The sequence below is a fragment of the Balaenoptera physalus genome, assembly GCF_965194825.1.
Source record: "Balaenoptera physalus genome assembly, chromosome: 8".
NCBI classification, from domain to species: domain Eukaryota; kingdom Metazoa; phylum Chordata; class Mammalia; order Artiodactyla; family Balaenopteridae; genus Balaenoptera; species Balaenoptera physalus.
In genome coordinates this window covers 34,476,754-34,499,424 of record NC_138887.1, presented here as the reverse complement: position 1 = coordinate 34,499,424, position 22,671 = coordinate 34,476,754, and positions in this window count along the sequence as shown.

Here is a 22,671-nt window from a genome sequence, read left to right as displayed (position 1 = left end):
TCTTGGGCGGTGAATAGGGGGTGTTGAGTCCAATTCACTGAGAAAGGAGTAGGTCTTGTCTATTACCTATTGGGTTTATGGAACGGTATCTGAGCTAATTTGAAACCCTTGTTTTATGCATCACCCCACCTCACCTTTCCCGTTAAGCAGCCATAGTGTGTTTTCTAAACGTGTGACTCTGTTCTGTTTTGTAATTCAGTTCAAGGGTAGCGGTTTTTACAGTCCCTCTATAAGTGATATCTTATGATAAGTGTCTTTTTCTGTGTGACTTATTTCACTTAGAATCGTTGTACCTAAATTCACTCATCATGCTGCTACTAGCCTTATGACGTTGATTTCATGGCTGAGTGATATTCCATTGCACCTAAGGACCACAACTTCTTTATCCATTTTTCTCTTTCCTGGGATATTTAAGGTGTAACGAAGTGGAGGTTCTTGTCAACAGAGCAGCCCTAAACTTTGGGGTGCCTGTGTCTTGCTGATTTTTAGTTTTCCCAATTTATACGCCCATGAGTGGAAGTGCCCTAGGCTCTCTAAGCTGAGTTTTTTAGATGTTTCAGGACACACCGTACACTTCTCCAGAGTGGCTGTTGGCAATTTACATCCTGCCCATCAGCGTAGCAAGGCTTCCGTTTCTCCATGGCCTGTCCTGCATTTCTGGTTTTGACACTTTATTCAGCATGGCCCTTTTGACCGATGGGAAGCGAGACTACTTTGTAGCGCTGATTTGCCTTTCCAGGTTGCTTGGTTGGCCAAGAAGGGCGTATGCGTTTTTTCCTGAATATATTCAGGAAAAAACGCATACGCCCTTTTTGGCCAAGGGCATCATTGTCGAGGTTTTGCCGCTTTTCCTGTGCTTTAAAGGCGATTCGAATCTCCCTCCTGAAATCTGTTTCCTGCAATTCTGCCTTGCTTTCAAATCCTCTTCGTTGCCTTCCCTCAATATATTTGTGGACGAGAGTGATCATTTATAAGTCTGCAGGTTTGTGAATTGCAGTGCCCCTGAGCTCCATGTTTCAACTCGCTTTCTTGTGAGTTGTCCGCAAAAGCGCAGGATTGCTTCAGGCCCTATTCTGGTCCCGGGCGGCAGGCTGAGCCTGTGGTTAATTCTTCTTCCTGATGGGAAAATAGAGTGACCTGTGCCTGTCCCAACACCTAGAGCTAGTCTCTCATTGGTTCCCCCTCTTCCCGTTCATCCTCAGGAAAAATTGCAACCTGTACGGAACAGGAGGTTAAAGGTGCTGATTCTTCACAGAGGGAGATTGCTAGTAAAGAGGCTGGAATGGCGAACCCGAGCACAAGGAGATGAGAAATTAGGTGCGTTTTAGAAACGTTTCCCGATCACACGGTGTACCATCTTCTGGGTTTCTCATGCATGTTTTCGATGTAGGAAGATGCCCTTGAACCTGGAGATTTGGGACCCATGGGATGGGTACCAGGCAGTATTACTTTAAAGGGTCTTCGTTTGCTCACCCAACCTCACCAAACCTCTCAGCCCCAAGAGTGTCCACCCTTATGTCTCAATCAGCTGTGGGTCTAGATATGGTCAATCCAGGTGGCATCACAGCCCCTGAACGAATTTTGTAAGAATTTCTCTCTCTTTCACTGTCTTTGTTTCACTGGTTTTTAAAAGTAATTGATTTTTGTAATGGGGTTTAGCTGCTTTTCACTGCTGTGTTTATGCCGCTTTACACCCACTTGACTCACTTACAGAGAGATATCAATACATAGGTTTTACGATTCTTACTAGTCAGATATATTCTTGGGCGGTGAATAGGGGGTGTTGAGTCCAATTCACTGAGCTAGGAGTAGGTCTTGTCTATTACCTATTGGGTTTATGGAACGGTATCTGAGCTAATTTGAAACCCTTGTTTTATGCATCACCCCACCTCACCTTTCCCGTTAAGCAGCCATAGTGTGTTTTCTAAACGTGTGACTCTGTTCTGTTTTGTAATTCAGTTCAAGGGTAGCGGTTTTTACACTCCCTCTATAAGTGATATCTTATGATAAGTGTCTTTTTCTGTGTGACTTATTTCACTTAGAATCGTTGTACCTAAATTCACTCATCATGCTGCTACTAGCCTTATGACGTTGATTTCATGGCTGAGTGATATTCCATTGCACCTAAGGACCACAACTTATTTATCCATTTTTCTCTTTCCTGGGATATTTAAGGTGTAACGAAGTGGAGGTTCTTGTCAACAGAGCAGCCCTAAACTTTGGGGTGCCTGTGTCTTGCTGATTTTTAGTTTTCCCAATTTATACGCCCATGAGTGGAAGTGCCCTAGGCTCTCTAAGCTGAGTTTTTTAGATGTTTCAGGACACACCGTACACTTCTCCAGAGTGGCTGTTGGCAATTTACATCCTGCCCATCAGCGTAGCAAGGCTCCCGTTTCTCCATGGCCTGTCCTGCATTTCTGGTTTTGACACTTTATTCAGCATGGCCCTTTTGACCGATGGGAAGCGAGACTACTTTGTAGCGCTGATTTGCCTTTCCAGGTTGCTTGGTTGGCCAAGAAGGGCGTATGCGTTTTTTCCTGAATATATTCAGGAAAAAACGCATACGCCCTTTTTGGCCAAGGGCATCATTGTCGAGGTTTTGCCGCTTTTCCTGTGCTTTAAAGGCGATTCGAACCTCCCTCCTGAAATCTGTTTCCTGCAATTCTGCCTTGCTTTCAAATCCTCTTCGTTGCCTTTCCTCAATATATTTGTGGACGAGAGTGATCATTTATAAGTCTGCAGGTTTGTGAATTGCAGTGCCCCTGAGCTACATTTTTCAACTCGCTCTCTTGGGAGCTGGCCGCAAAAGCGCAGGATTGCTTCAGGCCCTACTCTGGTCCCGGGCGGCAGGCTGAGCCTTTGGTTAATTCTTCTTCCTGATGGGAAAATAGAGTGACCTGTGCCTGTCCCAACACCTAGAGCTAGTCTCTCATTGGTTCCCCCTCTTCCCGTTCATCCTCAGGACAAATTGCAACCTGTACGGAACAGGAGGTTAAAGGTGCTGATTCTTCAAAGAGGGAGATTGCTAGTAAAGCGGCTGGAATGGTGAACCCGAGCACAAGGAGATGAGAAATTAGGTGCGTTTTAGAAACGTTTCCCGATCACACGGTGTACCATCTTCTGGGTTTCTCATGCATGTTTTCGATGTAGGAAGATGCCCTTGAACCTGGAGATTTGGGACCCATGGGATGGGTACCACGCAGTATTACTTTAAAGGGTCTGCGTTTGCTCACCCAACCTCAACAAACCTCTCAGCCCCAAGAGTGTCCACCCTTATGTCTCAATCAGCTGTGGGTCTAGATATGGTCAATCCAGGTGGCATCACAGCCCCTGAACGAATTTTGTAAGAATTTCTCTTTCTTTCACTGTCTTTGTTTCACGGGTTTTTAAAAGTAATTGATTTTTATAATGGGGTTTAGCTGCTTTTCACTGCTGTGTTTATGCCGCGTTACACCCACTTGACTCACTTACAGAGAGATATCAATACATAGGTTTTAAGATTCTTACTAGTCAGATATATTCTTGGGCGGTGAATAGGGGGTGTTGAGTCCAATTCACTGAGAAAGGAGTAGGTGTTGTCTATTACCTATTGGGTTTATGGAACGGTATCTGAGCTAATTTGAAACCCTTGTTTTATGCATCACCCCACCTCACCTTTCCCGTTAAGCAGCCATAGTGTGTATTCTAAACGTGTGACTCTGTTCTGTTTTGTAATTCAGTTCAAGGGTAGCGGTTTTTACACTCCCTCTATAAGTGATATCTTATGATAAGTGTCTTTTTCTGTGTGACTTATTTCACTTAGAATCGTTGTACCTAAATTCACTCATCATGCTGCTACTAGCCTTATGACGTTGATTTCATGGCTGAGTGATATTCCATTGCACCTAAGGACCACAAATTCTTTATCCATTTTTCTCTTTCCTGGGATATTTAAGGTGTAACGAAGTGGAGGTTCTTGTCAACAGAGCAGCCCTAAACTTTGGGGTGCCTGTGTCTTGCTGATTTTTAGTTTTCCCAATTTATACGCCCATGAGTGGAAGTGCCCTAGGCTCTCTAAGCTGAGTTTTTTAGATGTTTCAGGACACACCGTACACTTCTCCAGAGTGGTTGTTGGCAATTTACATCCTGTCCATCAGCGTAGCAAGGCTCCCGTTTCTCCATGGCCTGTCCTGCATTTCTGGTTTTGACACTTTATTCAGCATGGCCCTTTTGACCGATGGGAAGCGAGACTACTTTGTAGCGCTGATTTGCCTTTCCAGGTTGCTTGGTTGGCCAAGAAGGGCGTATGCGTTTTTTCCTGAATATATTCAGGAAAAAACGCATACGCCCTTTTTGGCCAAGGGCATCATTGTCGAGGTTTTGCCGCTTTTCCTGTGCTTTAAAGGCGATTCGAATCTCCCTCCTGAAATCTGTTTCCTGCAATTCTGCCTTGCTTTCAAATCCTCTTCGTTGCCTTCCCTCGATATATTTGTGGACGAGAGTTATCATTTATAAGTCTGCAGGTTTGTGAATTTCAGTGCCCCTGAGCTCCATTTTTCAACTCGCTCTCTTGGGAGCTGGCCGCAAAAGCGCAGGATTGCTTCAGGCCCTAATCTGGTCCGGGGCGGCAGGCTGAGCCTGTGGTTAATTCTTCTTCCTCATGGCAAAATAGAGTGACCTGTGCCTGTCGCAACACCTAGAGCTAGTCTCTCATTGGTTCCCCCTCTTCCCGTTCATCCTCAGGACAAATTGCAACCTGTACGGAACAGGAGTTTAAAGGTGCTGATTCTTCAAAGAGGGAGATTGCTAGTAAAGCGGCTGGAATGGCGAACCCGAGCACAAGGAGATGAGAAATGAGGTGCGTTTTAGAAACGTTTCCCGATCACACGGTGTACCATCTTCTGGGTTTCTCATGCATGTTTTCGATGTAGGAAGATGCCCTTGAACCTGGAGATTTGGGACCCATGGGATGGGTACCACGCAGTATTACTTTAAAGGGTCTGCGTTTGCTCACCCAACCTCAACAAACCTCTCAGCCCCAAGAGTGTCCACCCTTATGTCTCAATCAGCTGTGGGTCTAGATATGGTCAATCCAGGTGGCATCACAGCCCCTGAACGAATTTTGTAAGAATTTCTCTCTCTTTCACTGTCTTTGTTTCACGGGTTTTTAAAAGTAATTGATTTTTATAATGGGGTTTAGCTGCTTTTCACTGCTGTGTTTATGCCGCGTTACACCCACTTGACTCACTTACAGAGAGATATCAATACATAGGTTTTAAGATTCTTACTAGTCAGATATATTCTTGGGCGGTGAATAGGGGGTGTTGAGTCCAATTCACTGAGAAAGGAGTAGGTCTTGTCTATTACCTATTGGGTTTATGGAACGGTATCTGAGCAAATTTGAAACCCTTGTTTTATGCATCACCCCACCTCACCTTTCCCGTTAAGCAGCCATAGTGTGTTTTCTAAACGTGTGACTCTGTTCTGTTTTGTAATTCAGTTCAAGGGTAGCAGTTTTTACACTCCCTCTATAAGTGATATCTTATGATAAGTGTCTTTTTCTGTGTGACTTATTTCACTTAGAATCGTTGTACCTAAATTCACTCATCATGCTGCTACTAGCCTTATGACGTTGATTTCATGGCTGAGTGATATTCCATTGCACCTAAGGACCACAACTTCTTTATCCATTTTTCTCTTTCCTGGGATATTTAAGGTGTAACGAAGTGGAGGTTCTTGTCATCAGAACAGCCCTAAACTTTGGGGTGCCCGTGTCTTGCTGATTTTTGGTTTTCCCAATTTATACGCCCATGAGTGGAAGTGCCCTATGCTCTCTAAGCTGAGTTTTTTAGATGTTTCAGGACACACCGTACACTTCTCCAGAGTGGCTGTTGGCAATTTACATCTCGCCCGTCTGCGTAGCAAGGCTCCCGTTTCTCCATGGCCTGTCCTGCATTTCTGGTTTTGACACTTTATTCAGCATGGCCCTTTTGACCGATGGGAAGCGAGACTTCTTTGTAGCGCTGATCTGCCTTTCCAGGTTGCTTGGTTGGCCAAAAAGGGCGTATGCGTTTTTTCCTGAATATATTCAGGAAAAAACGCATACGCCCTTTTTGGCCAAAGGCATCATTGTCGAGGTTTTGCAGCTTTTCCTGTGCTTTAAAGGCGATTCGAATCTCCCTCCTGAAATCTGTTTCCTGCAATTCTGCCTTGCTTTCAAATCCTCTTCGTTGCCTTCCCTCAATATATTTGTGGACGAGAGTGATCATTTATAAGACTGCAGGTTTGTGAATTGCAGTGCCCCTGAGCTCCATTTTTCAACTCGCTCTCTTGGGAGCTGGCCGCAAAAGCGCAGGATTGCTTCAGGCCCTACTCTGGTCACGGGGGGGAGGCTGAGCCTGTGGTTAATTCTTCTTCCTGATGGGAAAATAGAGTGACCTGTGCCTGTTCAACACCTAGAGCTAGTCTCTCATTGGTTCCCCCTCTTCCCGTTCATCCTCAGGACAAATTGCAACCTGTACGGAACAGGAGGTTAAAGGTGCTGCTTCTTCAAAGAGGGAGATTGCTAGTAAAGCGGCTGGAATGGCGAACCCGAGCACAAGGAGATGAGAAATTAGGTGCGTTTTAGAAACCTTTCCCGATCATACGGTGTACCATCTTCTGGGTTTCTCATGCATGTTTTCGATGTAGGACGATGCCCTTGAACCTGGAGATTTGGGACCCATGGGATGGGTACCACGCAGTATTACTTTAAAGGGTCTGCGTTTGCTCACCCAACCTCACCAAACCTCTCAGCCCCAAGAGTGTCCACCCTTATGTCTCAATCTGCTGTGGGTCTAGATATGGTCAATCCAGGTGGCATCACAGCCCCTGAACGAATTTTGTAAGAATTTCTCTCTCTTTCACTGTCTTTGTTTCACGGGTTTTTAAAAGTAATTGATTTTTATAATGGGGTTTAGCTGCTTTTCACTGCTGTGTTTATGCCGCTTTACACGCACTTGACTCAATTACAGAGAGATATCAATACATAGGTTTTAAGATTCTTACTAGTCAGATATATTCTTGGGCGGTGAATAGGGGGTGTTGAGTCCAATTCACTGAGAAAGGAGTAGGTCTTGTCTATTACCTATTGGGTTTATGGAACGGTATCTGAGCTAATTTGAAACCCTTGTTTTATGCACCACCCCACCTCACCTTTCCCGTTAAGCAGCCATAGTGTGTTTTCTAAACCTGTGACTCTGTTCTGTTTTGTAATTCAGTTCAAGGGTTGCGGTTTTTACACTCCATCTATAAGTGATATCTTATGATAAGTGTCTTTTTCTGTGTGACTTATTTCACTTAGAATCGTCGTACCTAAATCCACTCATCATGCTGCTACTAGCCTTATGACGTTGATTTCATGGCTGAGTGATATTCCATTGTACATAAGGACCACAACTTCTTTATCCATTTTTCTCTTTCCTGGGATATGTAAGGTGTAACGAAGTGGAACTTCTTGTCAACAGAGCAGCCCTAAACTTTGGGGTTCCTGTGTCTTGCTGATTTTTAGTTTTCCCAGTTTATACGCCCATGAGTGGAAGTGCCCTATGCTCTCTAAGCTGAGTTTTTTAGATGTTTCAGGACACACCGTACACTTCTCCAGAGTGGCTGTTGGCAGTTTACATCTCTCCCATCAGCGTAGCAAGGCTCCCGTTTCTCCATGGCCTGTCCTGCATTTCTGGTTTTGACACTTTATTCAGCATGGCCCTTTTGACCGATGGGAAGCGAGACTTCTTTGTAACGCTGATTTGCCTTTCCAGGTTGCTTGGTTGGCCAAAAAGGGCGTATGCGTTTTTTCCTGAATATATTCAGGAAAAAACGCATACGCCCTTTTTGGCCAAGGGCATCATTGTCGAGGTTTTGCCGCTTTTCCTGTGCTTTAAAGGCGATTCGAATCTCCCTCCTGAAATCTGTTTCCTGCAATTCTGCCTTGCTTTCAAATCCTCTTCGTTGCCTTCCCTCAATATATTTGTGGACGAGAGTGATCATTTATAAGACTGCAGGTTTGTGAATTGCAGTGCCCCTGAGCTCCATTTTTCAACTCGCTTTCTTGGGAGCTGGCCGCAGAAGCGCAGGATTGCTTCAGGCCCTATTCTGGTCCCGGGCGGCAGGCTGAGCCTGTGGTTAATTCTTCTTCCTGATGGGAAAATAGAGTGACCTGTGCCTGTCCCAACACCTAGAGCTAGTCTCTCATTGGTTCCCCCTCTTCCCGTTCATCCTCAGGACAAATTGCAACCTGTACGGAACAGGAGGTTAAAGGTGCTGATTCTTCAAAGAGGGAGATTGCTAGTAAAGCGGCTGGAATGGCGAACCCAAGCACAAGGAGATGAGAAATTAAGTGCATTTTAGAAACGTTTCCCGATCACACGGTGTACCATCTTCTGGGTTTCTCATGCATGTTTTCGATGTAGGAAGATGCCCTTGAACCTGGAGATTTGGGACCCATTGGATGGGTACTACGCAGTATTACTTTAAAGGGTCTGCGTTTGCTCACCCAACCTCACCAAACCTCTCAGCCCCAAGAGTGTCCACCCTTATGTCTCAATCAGCTGTGGGTCTAGATATGGTCAATCCAGGTGGCATCACAGCCCCTGAACGAATTTTGTAAGAATTTCTCTCTCTTTCACTGTCTTTGTTTCACTGGTTTTTAAAAGTAATTGATTTTTATAATGGGGTTTAGCTGCTTTTCACTGCTGTGTTTATGCCGCTTTACACCCACTTGACTCACTTACAGAGAGATATCAATACATAGGTTTTAAGATTCTTACTAGTCAGATATATTCTTGGGCGGTGAATAGCGGGTGTTGAGTCCAATTCACTGAGCTAGGAGTAGGTCTTGTCTATTACCTATTGGGTTTATGGAACGGTATCTGAGCTAATTTGAAACCCTTGTTTTATGCATCACCCCACCTCACCTTTCCCGTTAAGCAGCCATAGTGTGTTTTCTAAACGTGTGACTCTGTTCTGTTTTGTAATTCAGTTCAAGGGTAGCGGTTTTTACACTCCCTCTATAGGTGATATCTTATGATAAGTGTCTTTTTCTGCGTGACTTATTTCACTTAGAATCGTCGTACCTAAATTCACTCATCATGCTGCTACTAGCCTTATGACGTTGATTTCATGGCTGAGTGATATTCCATTGCACCTAAGGACCACAACTTCTTTATCTATTTTTCTCTTTCCTGGGATATTTAAGGTGTAACGAAGTGGAGGTTCTTGTCAACAGAGCAGCCCTAAACATTGGGGTGCCCGTGTCTTGCTGATTTTTGATTTTCCCAATTTATACGCCCATGAGTGGAAGTGCCCTATGCTCTCTAAGCTGAGTTTTTTAGATGTTTCAGGACACACCGTACACTTCTCCAGAGTGGCTGTTGGCAATTTACATCCTGCCCATCAGCGTAGCAAGGCTCCCGTTTCTCCATGGCCTGTCCTGCATTTCTGGTTTTGACACTTTATTCAGCATGGCCCTTTTGACCAATGGGAAGCGAGACTACTTTGTAGCGCTGATTTGCCTTTCCAGGTTGCTTGGTTGGCCAAAAAGGGCGTATGCGTTTTTTCCTGAATATATTCAGGAAAAAACGCATACGCCCTTTTTGGCCAAGGGCATCATTGTCGAGGTTTTGCCGCTTTTCCTGTGCTTTAAAGGCGATTCGAATCTCCCTCCTGAAATCTGTTTCCTGCAATTCTGCCTTGCTTTCAAATCCTCTTCGTTGCCTTCCCTCAATATATTTGTGGACGAGAGTGATCATTTATAAGTCTGCAGGTTTGTGAATTGCAGTGCCCCTCAGCTCCATTTTTCAACTCGCTCTCTTGGGAGCTGGCCGCAAAAGCGCAGGATTGCTTCAGGCCCTACTCTGGTCACGGGGGGGAGGCTGAGCCTGTGGTTAATTCTTCTTCCTGATGGGAAAATAGAGTGACCTGTGCCTGTTCAACACCTAGAGCTAGTCTCTCATTGGTTCCCCCTCTTCCCGTTCATCCTCAGGACAAATTGCAACCTGTACGGAACAGGAGGTTAAAGGTGCTGCTTCTTCAAAGAGGGAGATTGCTAGTAAAGCGGCTGGAATGGCGAACCCGAGCACAAGGAGATGAGAAATTAGGTGCGTTTTAGAAACCTTTCCCGATCATACGGTGTACCATCTTCTGGGTTTCTCATGCATGTTTTCGATGTAGGACGATGCCCTTGAACCTGGAGATTTGGGACCCATGGGATGGGTACCACGCAGTATTACTTTAAAGGGTCTGCGTTTGCTCACCCAACCTCACCAAACCTCTCAGCCCCAAGAGTGTCCACCCTTATGTCTCAATCTGCTGTGGGTCTAGATATGGTCAATCCAGGTGGCATCACAGCCCCTGAACGAATTTTGTAAGAATTTCTCTCTCTTTCACTGTCTTTGTTTCACGGGTTTTTAAAAGTAATTGATTTTTATAATGGGGTTTAGCTGCTTTTCACTGCTGTGTTTATGCCGCTTTACACGCACTTGACTCAATTACAGAGAGATATCAATACATAGGTTTTAAGATTCTTACTAGTCAGATATATTCTTGGGCGGTGAATAGGGGGTGTTGAGTCCAATTCACTGAGAAAGGAGTAGGTCTTGTCTATTACCTATTGGGTTTATGGAACGGTATCTGAGCTAATTTGAAACCCTTGTTTTATGCACCACCCCACCTCACCTTTCCCGTTAAGCAGCCATAGTGTGTTTTCTAAACCTGTGACTCTGTTCTGTTTTGTAATTCAGTTCAAGGGTTGCGGTTTTTACACTCCATCTATAAGTGATATCTTATGATAAGTGTCTTTTTCTGTGTGACTTATTTCACTTAGAATCGTCGTACCTAAATCCACTCATCATGCTGCTACTAGCCTTATGACGTTGATTTCATGGCTGAGTGATATTCCATTGTACATAAGGACCACAACTTCTTTATCCATTTTTCTCTTTCCTGGGATATGTAAGGTGTAACGAAGTGGAGCTTCTTGTCAACAGAGCAGCCCTAAACTTTGGGGTTCCTGTGTCTTGCTGATTTTTAGTTTTCCCAGTTTATACGCCCATGAGTGGAAGTGCCCTATGCTCTCTAAGCTGAGTTTTTTAGATGTTTCAGGACACACCGTACACTTCTCCAGAGTGGCTGTTGGCAGTTTACATCTCGCCCATCAGCGTAGCAAGGCTCCCGTTTCTCCATGGCCTGTCCTGCATTTCTGGTTTTGACACTTTATTCAGCATGGCCCTTTTGACCGATGGGAAGCGAGACTTCTTTGTAACGCTGATTTGCCTTTCCAGGTTGCTTGGTTGGCCAAAAAGGGCGTATGCGTTTTTTCCTGACTATATTCAGGAAAAAACGCATACGCCCTTTTTGGCCAAGGGCATCATTGTCGAGGTTTTGCCGCTTTTCCTGTGCTTTAAAGGCGATTCGAATCTCCCTCCTGAAATCTGTTTCCTGCAATTCTGCCTTGCTTTCAAATCCTCTTCGTTGCCTTCCCTCAATATATTTGTGGACGAGAGTGATCATTTATAAGTCTGCAGGTTTGTGAATTGCAGTGCCCCTGAGCTCCATTTTTCAACTCGCTCTCTTGGGAGCTGGCCGCAAAAGCGCAGGATTGCTTCAGGCCCTACTCTGGTTACGGGGGGGAGGCTGAGCCTGTGGTTAACTCTTCTTCCTGATGGGAAAATAGAGTGACCTGTGCCTGTTCAACACCTAGAGCTAGTCTCTCATTGGTTCCCCCTCTTCCCGTTCATCCTCAGGACAAATTGCAACCTGTACGGAACAGGAGGTTAAAGGTGCTGCTTCTTCAAAGAGGGAGATTGCTAGTAAAGCGGCTGGAATGGCGAACCCGAGCACAAGGAGATGAGAAATTAGGTGCGTTTTAGAAACCTTTCCCGATCACTCGGTGTACCATCTTCTGGGTTTCTCATGCATGTTTTCGATGTAGGAAGATGCCCTTGAACCTGGAGATTTGGGACCCATGGGATGGGTACCACGCAGTATTACTTTAAAGGGTCTGCGTTTGCTCACCCAACCTCACCAAACCTCTCAGCCCCAAGAGTGTCCACCCTTATGTCTCAATCTGCTGTGGGTCTAGATATGGTCAATCCAGGTGGCATCACAGCCCCTGAACGAATTTTGTAAGAATTTCTCTCTCTTTCACTGTCTTTGTTTCACGGGTTTTTAAAAGTAATTGATTTTTATAATGGGGTTTAGCTGCTTTTCACTGCTGTGTTTATGCCGCTTTACACGCACTTGACTCAATTACAGAGAGATATCAATACATAGGTTTTAAGATTCTTACTAGTCAGATATATTCTTGGGCGGTGAATAGGGGGTGTTGAGTCCAATTCACTGAGAAAGGAGTAGGTCTTGTCTATTACCTATTGGGTTTATGGAACGGTATCTGAGCTAATTTGAAACCCTTGTTTTATGCACCACCCCACCTCACCTTTCCCGTTAAACAGCCATAGTGTGTTTTCTAAACCTGTGACTCTGTTGTGTTTTGTAATTCAGTTCAAGGGTTGCGGTTTTTACACTCCATCTATAAGTGATATCTTATGATAAGTGTCTTTTTCTGTGTGACTTATTTCACTTAGAATCGTCGTACCTAAATCCACTCATCATGCTGCTACTAGCCTTATGACGTTGATTTCATGGCTGAGTGATATTCCATTGTACATAAGGACCACAACTTCTTTATCCATTTTTCTCTTTCCTGGGATATGTAAGGTGTAACGAAGTGGAGCTTCTTGTCAACAGAGCAGCCCTAAACTTTGGGGTTCCTGTGTCTTGCTGATTTTTAGTTTTCCCAGTTTATACGCCCATGAGTGGAAGTGCCCTATGCTCTCTAAGCTGAGTTTTTTAGATGTTTCAGGACACACCGTACACTTCTCCAGAGTGGCTGTTGGCAGTTTACATCTCGCCCATCAGCGTAGCAAGGCTCCCGTTTCTCCATGGCCTGTCCTGCATTTCTGGTTTTGACACTTTATTCAGCATGGCCCTTTTGACCGATGGGAAGCGAGACTTCTTTGTAGCGCTGATTTGCCTTTCCAGGTTGCTTGGTTGGCCAAAAAGGGCGTATGCGTTTTTTCCTGAATATATTCAGGAAAAAACGCATACGCCCTTTTTGGCCAAGGGCATCATTGTCGAGGTTTTGCCGCTTTTCCTGTGCTTTAAAGGCGATTCGAATCTCCCTCCTGAAATCTGTTTCCTGCAATTCTGCCTTGCTTTCAAATCCTCTTCGTTGCCTTCCCTCAATATATTTGTGGACGAGAGTGATCATTTATAAGTCTGCAGGTTTGTGAATTGCAGTGCCCCTGAGCTCCATGTTTCAACTCGCTTTCTTGTGAGTTGTCCGCAAAAGCGCAGGATTGCTTCAGGCCCTATTCTGGTCCCGGGCGGCAGGCTGAGCCTGTGGTTAATTCTTCTTCCTGATGGGAAAATAGAGTGACCTGTGCCTGTCCCAACACCTAGAGCTAGTCTCTCATTGGTTCCCCCTCTTCCCGTTCATCCTCAGGACAAATTGCAACCTGTACGGAACAGGAGGTTAAAGGTGCTGATTCTTCAAAGAGGGAGATTGCTAGTAAAGCGGCTGGAATGGCGAACCCGAGCACAAGGAGATGAGAAATTAGGTGCGTTTTAGAAACGTTTCCCGATCACACGGTGTACCATCTTCTGGGTTTCTCATGCATGTTTTCGATGTAGGAAGATGCCCTTGAACCTGGAGATTTGGGACCCATGGGATGGGTACCACGCAGTATTACTTTAAAGGGTCTGCGTTTGCTCACCCAACCTCACCAAACCTCTCAGCCCCAAGAGTGTCCACCCTTATGTCTCAATCAGCTGTGGGTCTAGATATGGTCAATCCAGGTGGCATCACAGCCCCTGAACGAATTTTGTAAGAATTTATCTCTCTTTCACTGTCTTTGTTTCACTGGTTTTTAAAAGTAATTGATTTTTATAATGGGGTTTAGCTGCTTTTCTCTGCTGTGTTTATGCCGCTTTACACCCACTTGACTCACTTACAGAGAGATATCAATACATAGGTTTTAAGATTCTTACTAGTCAGATATATTCTTGGGCGGTGAATAGGGGGTGTTGAGTCCAATTCACTGAGCTAGGAGTAGGTCTTGTCTATTACCTATTGGGTTTATGGAACGGTATCTGAGCTAATTTGAAACCCTTGTTTTATGCATCACCCCACCTCACCTTTCCCGTTAAGCAGCCATAGTGTGTTTTCTAAACGTGTGACTCTGTTCTGTTTTGTAATTCAGTTCAAGGGTAGCGGTTTTTACACTCCCTCTATAAGTGATATCTTATGATAAGTGTCTTTTTCTGTGTGACTTATTTCACTTAGAATCGTCGTACCTAAATTCACTCATCATGCTGCTACTAGCCTTATGACGTTGATTTCATGGCTGAGTGATATTCCATTGTACATAAGGACCACAACTTCTTTATCCATTTTTCTGTTTCCTGGGATATTTAAGGTGTAACGAAGTGGAGTTTCTTGTCAACAGAGCAGCCCTAAACTTTGGGGTGCCTGTGTCTTGCTGATTTTTAGTTTTCCCAATTTATACGCCCATGAGTGGAAGTGCCCTAGGCTCTCTAAGCTGAGTTTTTTAGATGTTTCAGGACACACCGTACACTTCTCCAGAGTGGCTGTTGGCAATTTACATCCTGCCAATCAGCGTAGCAAGGCTCCCGTTTCTCCATGGCCTGTCCTGCATTTCTGGTTTTGACACTTTATTCAGCATGGCCCTTTAGACCGATGGGAAGCGAGACTACTTTGTAGCGCTGATTTGCCTTTCCAGTTTGCTTGGTTGGCCAAGAAGGGCGTATGCGTTTTTTCCTGAATATATTCAGGAAAAAACGCATACGCCCTTTTTGGCCAAGGGCATCATTGTCGAGGTTTTTCCGCTTTTCCTGTTCTTTAAAGGCGATTCGAATCTCCCTCCTGAAATCTGTTTCCTGCAATTCTGCCTTGCTTTCAAATCCTCTTCGTTGCCTTCCCTCAATATATTTGTGGACGAGAGTGATTATTTATAAGTCTGCAGGTTTGTGAATTGCAGTGCCCCTGAGCTCCATGTTTCAACTCGCTTTCTTGTGAGTTGTCCGCAAAAGCGCAGGATTGCTTCAGGCCCTATTCTGGTCCCGGGCGGCAGGCTGAGCCTGTGGTTAATTCTTCTTCCTGATGGGAAAATAGAGTGACCTGTGCCTGTCCCAACACCTAGAGCTAGTCTCTCATTGGTTCCCCCTCTTCCCGTTCATCCTCAGGACAAATTGCAACCTGTACGGAACAGGAGGTTAAAGGTGCTGATTCTTCAAAGAGGGAGATTGCTAGTAAAGCGGCTGGAATGGCGAACCCGAGCACAAGGAGATGAGAAATTAGGTGCGTTTTAGAAACGTTTCCCGATCACACGGTGTACCATCTTCTGGGTTTCTCATGCATGTTTTCGATGTAGGAAGATGCCCTTGAACCTGGAGATTTGGGACCCATGGGATGGGTACCAGGCAGTATTACTTTAAAGGGTCTGCGTTTGCTCACCCAACCTCACCAAACCTCTCAGCCCCAAGAGTGTCCACCCTTATGTCTCAATCAGCTGTGGGTCTAGATATGGTCAATCCAGGTGGCATCACAGCCCCTGAACGAATTTTGTAAGAATTTCTCTCTCTTTCACTGTCTTTGTTTCACTGGTTTTTAAAAGTAATTGATTTTTATAATGGGGTTTAGCTGCTTTTCACTGCTGTGTTTATGCCGCTTTACACCCACTTGACTCACTTACAGAGAGATATCAATACATAGGTTTTAAGATTCTTACTAGTCAGATATATTCTTGGGCGGTGAATAGGGGGTGTTGAGTCCAATTCACTGAGCTAGGAGTAGGTCTTGTCTATTACCTATTGGGTTTATGGAACGGTATCTGAGCTAATTTCAAACCCTTGTTTTATGCATCACCCCACCTCACCTTTCCCGTTAAGCAGCCATAGTGTGTTTTCTAAACGTGTGACTCTGTTCTGTTTTGTAATTCAGTTCAAGGGTAGCGGTTTTTACACTCCCTCTATAAGTGATATCTTATGATAAGTGTCTTTTTCTGTGTGACTTATTTCACTTAGAATCGTTGTACCTAAATTCACTCATCATGCTGCTACTAGCCTTATGACGTTGATTTCATGGCTGAGTGATATTCCATTGCACTTAAGGACCACAACTTCTTTATCCATTTTTCTCTTTCCTGGGATATTTAAGGTGTAACGAAGTGGAGGTTCTTGTCAACAGAGCAGCCCTAAACTTTGGGGTGCCTGTGTCTTGCTGATTTTTAGTTTTCCCAATTTATACGCCCATGAGTGGAAGTGCCCTAGGCTCTCTAAGCTGAGTTTTTTAGATGTTTCAGGACACACCGTACACTTCTCCAGAGTGGCTGTTGGCAATTTACATCCTGCCCATCAGCGTAGCAAGGCTCCCGTTTCTCCATGGCCTGTCCTGCATTTCTGGTTTTGACACTTTATTCAGCATGGCCCTTTTGACCGATGGGAAGCGAGACTACTTTGTAGCGCTGATTTGCCTTTCCAGGTTGCTTGGTTGGCCAAGAAGGGCGTATGCGTTTTTTCCTGAATATATTCAGGAAAAAACGCATACGCCCTTTTTGGCCAAGGGCATCATTGTCGAGGTTTTGCCGCTTTTCCTGTGCTTTAAAGGCGATTCGAATCTCCCTCCTGAAATCTGTTTCCTGCAATTCTGCCTTGCTTTCAAATCCTCTTCGTTGCCTTCCCTCAATATATTTGTGGACGAGAGTGATCATTTATAAGACTGCAGGTATGTGAATTGCAGTGCCCCTGAGCTCCATTTTTCAACTCGCTTTCTTGGGAGCTGGCCGCAGAAGCGCAGGATTGCTTCAGGCCCTATTCTGGTCCCGGGCGGCAGGCTGAGCCTGTGGTTAATTCTTCTTCCTGATGGGAAAATAGAGTGACCTGTGCCTGTCCCAACACCTAGAGCTAGTCTCTCATTGGTTCCCCCTCTTCCCGTTCATCCTCAGGAAAAATTGCAACCTGTACGGAACAGGAGGTTAAAGGTGCTGATTCTCCAAGGAGGGAGATTGCTAGTAAAGCGGCTGGAATGGCGAACCCGAGCACAAGGAGATGAGAAATTAGGTGCGTTTTAGAAACGTTTCCCGATCACACGGTGTACCATCTTCTGGGTTTCTCATGCATGTTTTCGATGTAGGAAGATGCCCTTGAACCTGGAGATTTGGGACCCATGGGATGGGTACCAGGCAGTATTACTTTAAAGGGTCTGCGTTTGCTCACCCAACCTCACCAAACCTCTCAGCCCCAAGAGTGTCCACCCTTATGTCTCAATCAGCTGTGGGTCTAGATATGGTCAATCCAGGTGGCATCACAGCCCCTGAACGAATTTTGTAAGAATTTCTCTCTCTTTCACTGTCTTTGTTTCACTGGTTTTTAAAAGTAATTGATTTTTATAATGGGGTTTAGCTGCTTTTCACTGCTGTGTTTATGCCGCTTTACACCCACTTGACTCACTTACAGAGAGATATCAATACATAGGTTTTAAGATTCTTACTAGTCAGATATATTCTTGGGCGGTGAATAGGGGGTGTTGAGTCCAATTCACTGAGCTAGGAGTAGGTCTTGTCTATTACCTATTGGGTTTATGGAACGGTATCTGAGCTAATTTCAAACCCTTGTTTTATGCATCACCCCACCTCACCTTTCCCGTTAAGCAGCCATAGTGTGTTTTCTAAACGTGTGACTCTGTTCTGTTTTGTAATTCAGTTCAAGGGTAGCGGTTTTTACACTCCCTCTATAAGTGATATCTTATGATAAGTGTCTTTTTCTGTGTGACTTATTTCACTTAGAATCATTGTACCTAAATTCACTCATCATGCTGCTACTAGCCTTATGACGTTGATTTCATGGCTGAGTGATATTCCATTGCACTTAAGGACCACAACTTCTTTATCCATTTTTCTCTTTCCTGGGATATTTAAGGTGTAACGAAGTGGAGGTTCTTGTCAACAGAGCAGCCCTAAACTTTGGGGTGCCTGTGTCTTGCTGATTTTTAGTTTTCCCAATTTATACGCCCATGAGTGGAAGTGCCCTAGGCTCTCTAAGCTGAGTTTTTTAGATGTTTCAGGACACACCGTACACTTCTCCAGAGTGGCTGTTGGCAATTTACATCCTGCCCATCAGCGTAGCAAGGCTCCCGTTTCTCCATGGCCTGTCCTGCATTTCTGGTTTTGACACTTTATTCAGCATGGCCCTTTTGACCGATGGGAAGCGAGACTACTTTGTAGCGCTGATTTGCCTTTCCAGGTTGCTTGGTTGGCCAAGAAGGGCGTATGCGTTTTTTCCTGAATATATTCAGGAAAAAACGCATACGCCCTTTTTGGCCAAGGGCATCATTGTCGAGGTTTTGCCGCTTTTCCTGTGCTTTAAAGGCGATTCGAATCTCCCTCCTGAAATCTGTTTCCTGCAATTCTGCCTTGCTTTCAAATCCTCTTCGTTGCCTTCCCTCAATATATTTGTGGACGAGAGTGATCATTTATAAGACTGCAGGTATGTGAATTGCAGTGCCCCTGAGCTCCATTTTTCAACTCGCTTTCTTGGGAGCTGGCCGCAGAAGCGCAGGATTGCTTCAGGCCCTATTCTGGTCCCGGGCGGCAGGCTGAGCCTGTGGTTAATTCTTCTTCCTGATGGGAAAATAGAGTGACCTGTGCCTGTCCCAACACCTAGAGCTAGTCTCTCATTGGTTCCCCCTCTTCCCGTTCATCCTCAGGAAAAATTGCAACCTGTACGGAACAGGAGGTTAAAGGTGCTGATTCTCCAAGGAGGGAGATTGCTAGTAAAGCGGCTGGAATGGCGAACCCGAGCACAAGTAGATGAGAAATGAGGTGCGTTTTAGAAACGTTTCCCGATCACACGGTTTACCATCTTCTGGGTTTCTCATGCATGTTTTCGATGTAGGAAGATGCCCTTGAACCTGGAGATTTGGGACCCATGGGATGGGTACCACGCAGTATTACTTTAAAGGGTCTGCATTTGCTTACCCAACCTCACCAAACCTCTCAGCCCCAAGAGTGTCCACCCTTATGTCTCAATCAGCTGTGGGTCTAGATATGGTCATTCCAGGTGGCATCACAGCCCCTGAACGAATTTTGTAAGAATTTCTCTCTCTTTCACTGTCTTTGTTTCACGGGTTTTTAAAAGTAATTGATTTTTATAATGGGGTTTAGCTTCTTTTCACTGCTGTGTTTATGCCGCTTTACACCCACTTGACTCACTTACAGAGAGATATCAATACATAGGTTTAAAGATTCTTACTAGACAGATATATTCTTGGGCGGTGAATAGGGGGTGTTGAGTCCAATTCACTCAGCTAGGAGTAGGTCTTGTCTATTACCTATTGGGTTTATGGAACGGTATCTGAGCTAATTTGAAACCCTTGTTTTATGCACCACCCCACCTCACCTTTCCCGTTAAGCAGCCATAGTGTGTTTTATAAACGTGTGACTCTGTTCTGTTTTGTAATTCAGTTCAAGGGTTGCGGTTCTTACACTCCATCTATAAGTGATATCTTATGATAAGTGTCTTTTTCTGTGTGACTTATTTCACTTAGAATCGTCGTACCTAAATCCACTCATCATGCTGCTACTAGCCTTATGACGTTGATTTCATGGCTGAGTGATATTCCATTGTACATAAGGACCACAACTTCTTTATCCATTTTTCTCTTTCCTGGGATATTTAAGGTGTAACGAAGTGGAGTTTCTTGTCAACAGAGCAGCCCTAAACTTTGGGGTGCCTGTGTCTTGCTGATTTTTAGTTTTCCCAATTTATACGCCCATGAGTGGAAGTGCCCTATGCTCTCTAAGCTGAGTTTTTTAGATGTTTCAGGACACACCGTACACTTCTCTAGAGTGGCTGTTGGAAATTTACATCCTGCCCATCAGCGTAGCAAGGCTCCCGTTTCTCCATGGCCTGTCCTGCATTTCTGGTTTTGACACTTTATTCAGCATGGCCCTTTTGACCGATGGGAAGCGAGACTTCTTTGTAGCGCTGATTTGCCTTTCCAGGTTGCTTGGTTGGCCAAAAAGGGCGTATGCGTTTTTTCCTGAATATATTCAGGAAAAACGCATACGCCCTTTTTGGCCAAGGGCATCATTGTCGAGGTTTTGCCGCTTTTCCTGTGCTTTAAAGGCGATTCGAATCTCCCTCCTGAAATCTGTTTCCTGCAATTCTGCCTTGCTTTCAAATCCTCTTCGTTGCCTTCCCTCGATATATTTGTGGACGAGAGTTATCATTTATAAGTCGGCAGGTTTGTGAATTTCAGTGCCCCTGAGCTCCATTTTTCAACTCGCTTTCTTGGGAGCTGGCCGCAAAAGCGCAGGATTGCTTCAGGCCCTAATCTTGTCCGGGGCGGCAGGCTGAGCCTGTGGTTAATTCTTCTTCCTCATGGCAAAATAGAGTGACCTGTGCCTGTCGCAACACCTAGAGCTAGTCTCTCATTGGTTCCCCCTCTTCCCGTTCATCCTCAGGACAAATTGCAACCTGTACGGAACAGGAGTTTAAAGGTGCTGATTCTTCAAAGAGTGAGATTGCTAGTAAAGCGGCTGGAATGGCGAACCCGAGCACAAGGAGATGAGAAATGAGGTGCGTTTTAGAAACGTTTCCCGATCACACGGTGTACCATCTTCTGGGTTTCTCATGCATGTTTTCGATGTAGGAAGATGCCCTTGAACCTGGAGATTTGGGACCCATGGGATGGGTACCACGCAGTATTACTTTAAAGGGTCTGCGTTTGCTCACCCAACCTCAACAAACCTCTCAGCCCCAAGAGTGTCCACCCTTATGTCTCAATCAGCTGTGGGTCTAGATATGGTCAATCCAGGTGGCATCACAGCCCCTGAACGAATTTTGTAAGAATTTCTCTCTCTTTCACTGTCTTTGTTTCACGGGTTTTTAAAAGTAATTGATTTTTATAATGGGGTTTAGCTGCTTTTCACTGCTGTGTTTATGCCGCGTTACACCCACTTGACTCACTTACAGAGAGATATCAATACATAGGTTTTAAGATTCTTACTAGTCAGATATATTCTTGGGCGGTGAATAGGGGGTGTTGAGTCCAATTCACTGAGAAAGGAGTAGGTCTTGTCTATTACCTATTGGGTTTATGGAACGGTATCTGAGCTAATTTGAAACCCTTGTTTTATGCATCACCCCACCTCACCTTTCCCGTTAAGCAGCCATAGTGTGTTTTCTAAACGTGTGACTCTGTTCTGTTTTGTAATTCAGTTCAAGGGTAGCGGTTTTTACATTCCCTCTATAAGTGATATCTTATGATAAGTGTCTTTTTCTGTGTGACTTATTTCACTTAGAATCGTCGTACCTAAATTCACTCATCATGCTGCTACTAGCCTTATGACGTTGATTTCATGGCTGAGTGATATTCCATTGTACATAAGGACCACAACTTCTTTATCCATTTTTCTGTTTCCTGGGATATTTAAGGTGTAACGAAGTGGAGTTTCTTGTCAACAGAGCAGCCCTAAACTTTGGGGTGCCTGTGTCTTGCTGATTTTTAGTTTTCCCAATTTATACGCCCATGAGTGGAAGTGCCCTAGGCTCTCTAAGCTGAGTTTTTTAGATGTTTCAGGACACACCGTACACTTCTCCAGAGTGGCTGTTGGCAATTTACATCCTGCCAATCAGCGTAGCAAGGCTCCCGTTTCTCCATGGCCTGTCCTGCATTTCTGGTTTTGACACTTTATTCAGCATGGCCCTTTAGACCGATGGGAAGCGAGACTACTTTGTAGCGCTGATTTGCCTTTCCAGATTGCTTGGTTGGCCAAGAAGGGCGTATGCGTTTTTTCCTGAATATATTCAGGAAAAAACGCATACGCCCTTTTTGGCCAAGGGCATCATTGTCGAGGTTTTTCCGCTTTTCCTGTGCTTTAAAGGCGATTCGAATCTCCCTCCTGAAATCTGTTTCCTGCAATTCTGCCTTGCTTTCAAATCCTCTTCGTTGCCTTCCCTCAATATATTTGTGGACGAGAGTGATTATTTATAAGTCTGCAGGTTTGTGAATTGCAGTGCCCCTGAGCTCCATGTTTCAACTCGCTTTCTTGTGAGTTGTCCGCAAAAGCGCAGGATTGCTTCAGGCCCTATTCTGGTCCCGGGCGGCAGGCTGAGCCTGTGGTTAATTCTTCTTCCTGATGGGAAAATAGAGTGACCTGTGCCTGTCCCAACACCTAGAGCTAGTCTCTCATTGGTTCCCCCTCTTCCCGTTCATCCTCAGGACAAATTGCAACCTGTACGGAACAGGAGGTTAAAGGTGCTGATTCTTCAAAGAGGGAGATTGCTAGTAAAGCGGCTGGAATGGCGAACCCGAGCACAAGGAGATGAGAAATTAGGTGCGTTTTAGAAACGTTTCCCGATCACACGGTGTACCATCTTCTGGGTTTCTCATGCATGTTTTCGATGTAGGAAGATGCCCTTAAACCTGGAGATTTGCGACCCATGGGATGGGTACCAGGCAGTATTACTTTAAAGGGTCTGCGTTTGCTCACCCAACCTCACCAAACCTCTCAGCCCCAAGAGTGTCCACCCTTATGTCTCAATCAGCTGTGGGTCTAGATATGGTCAATCCAG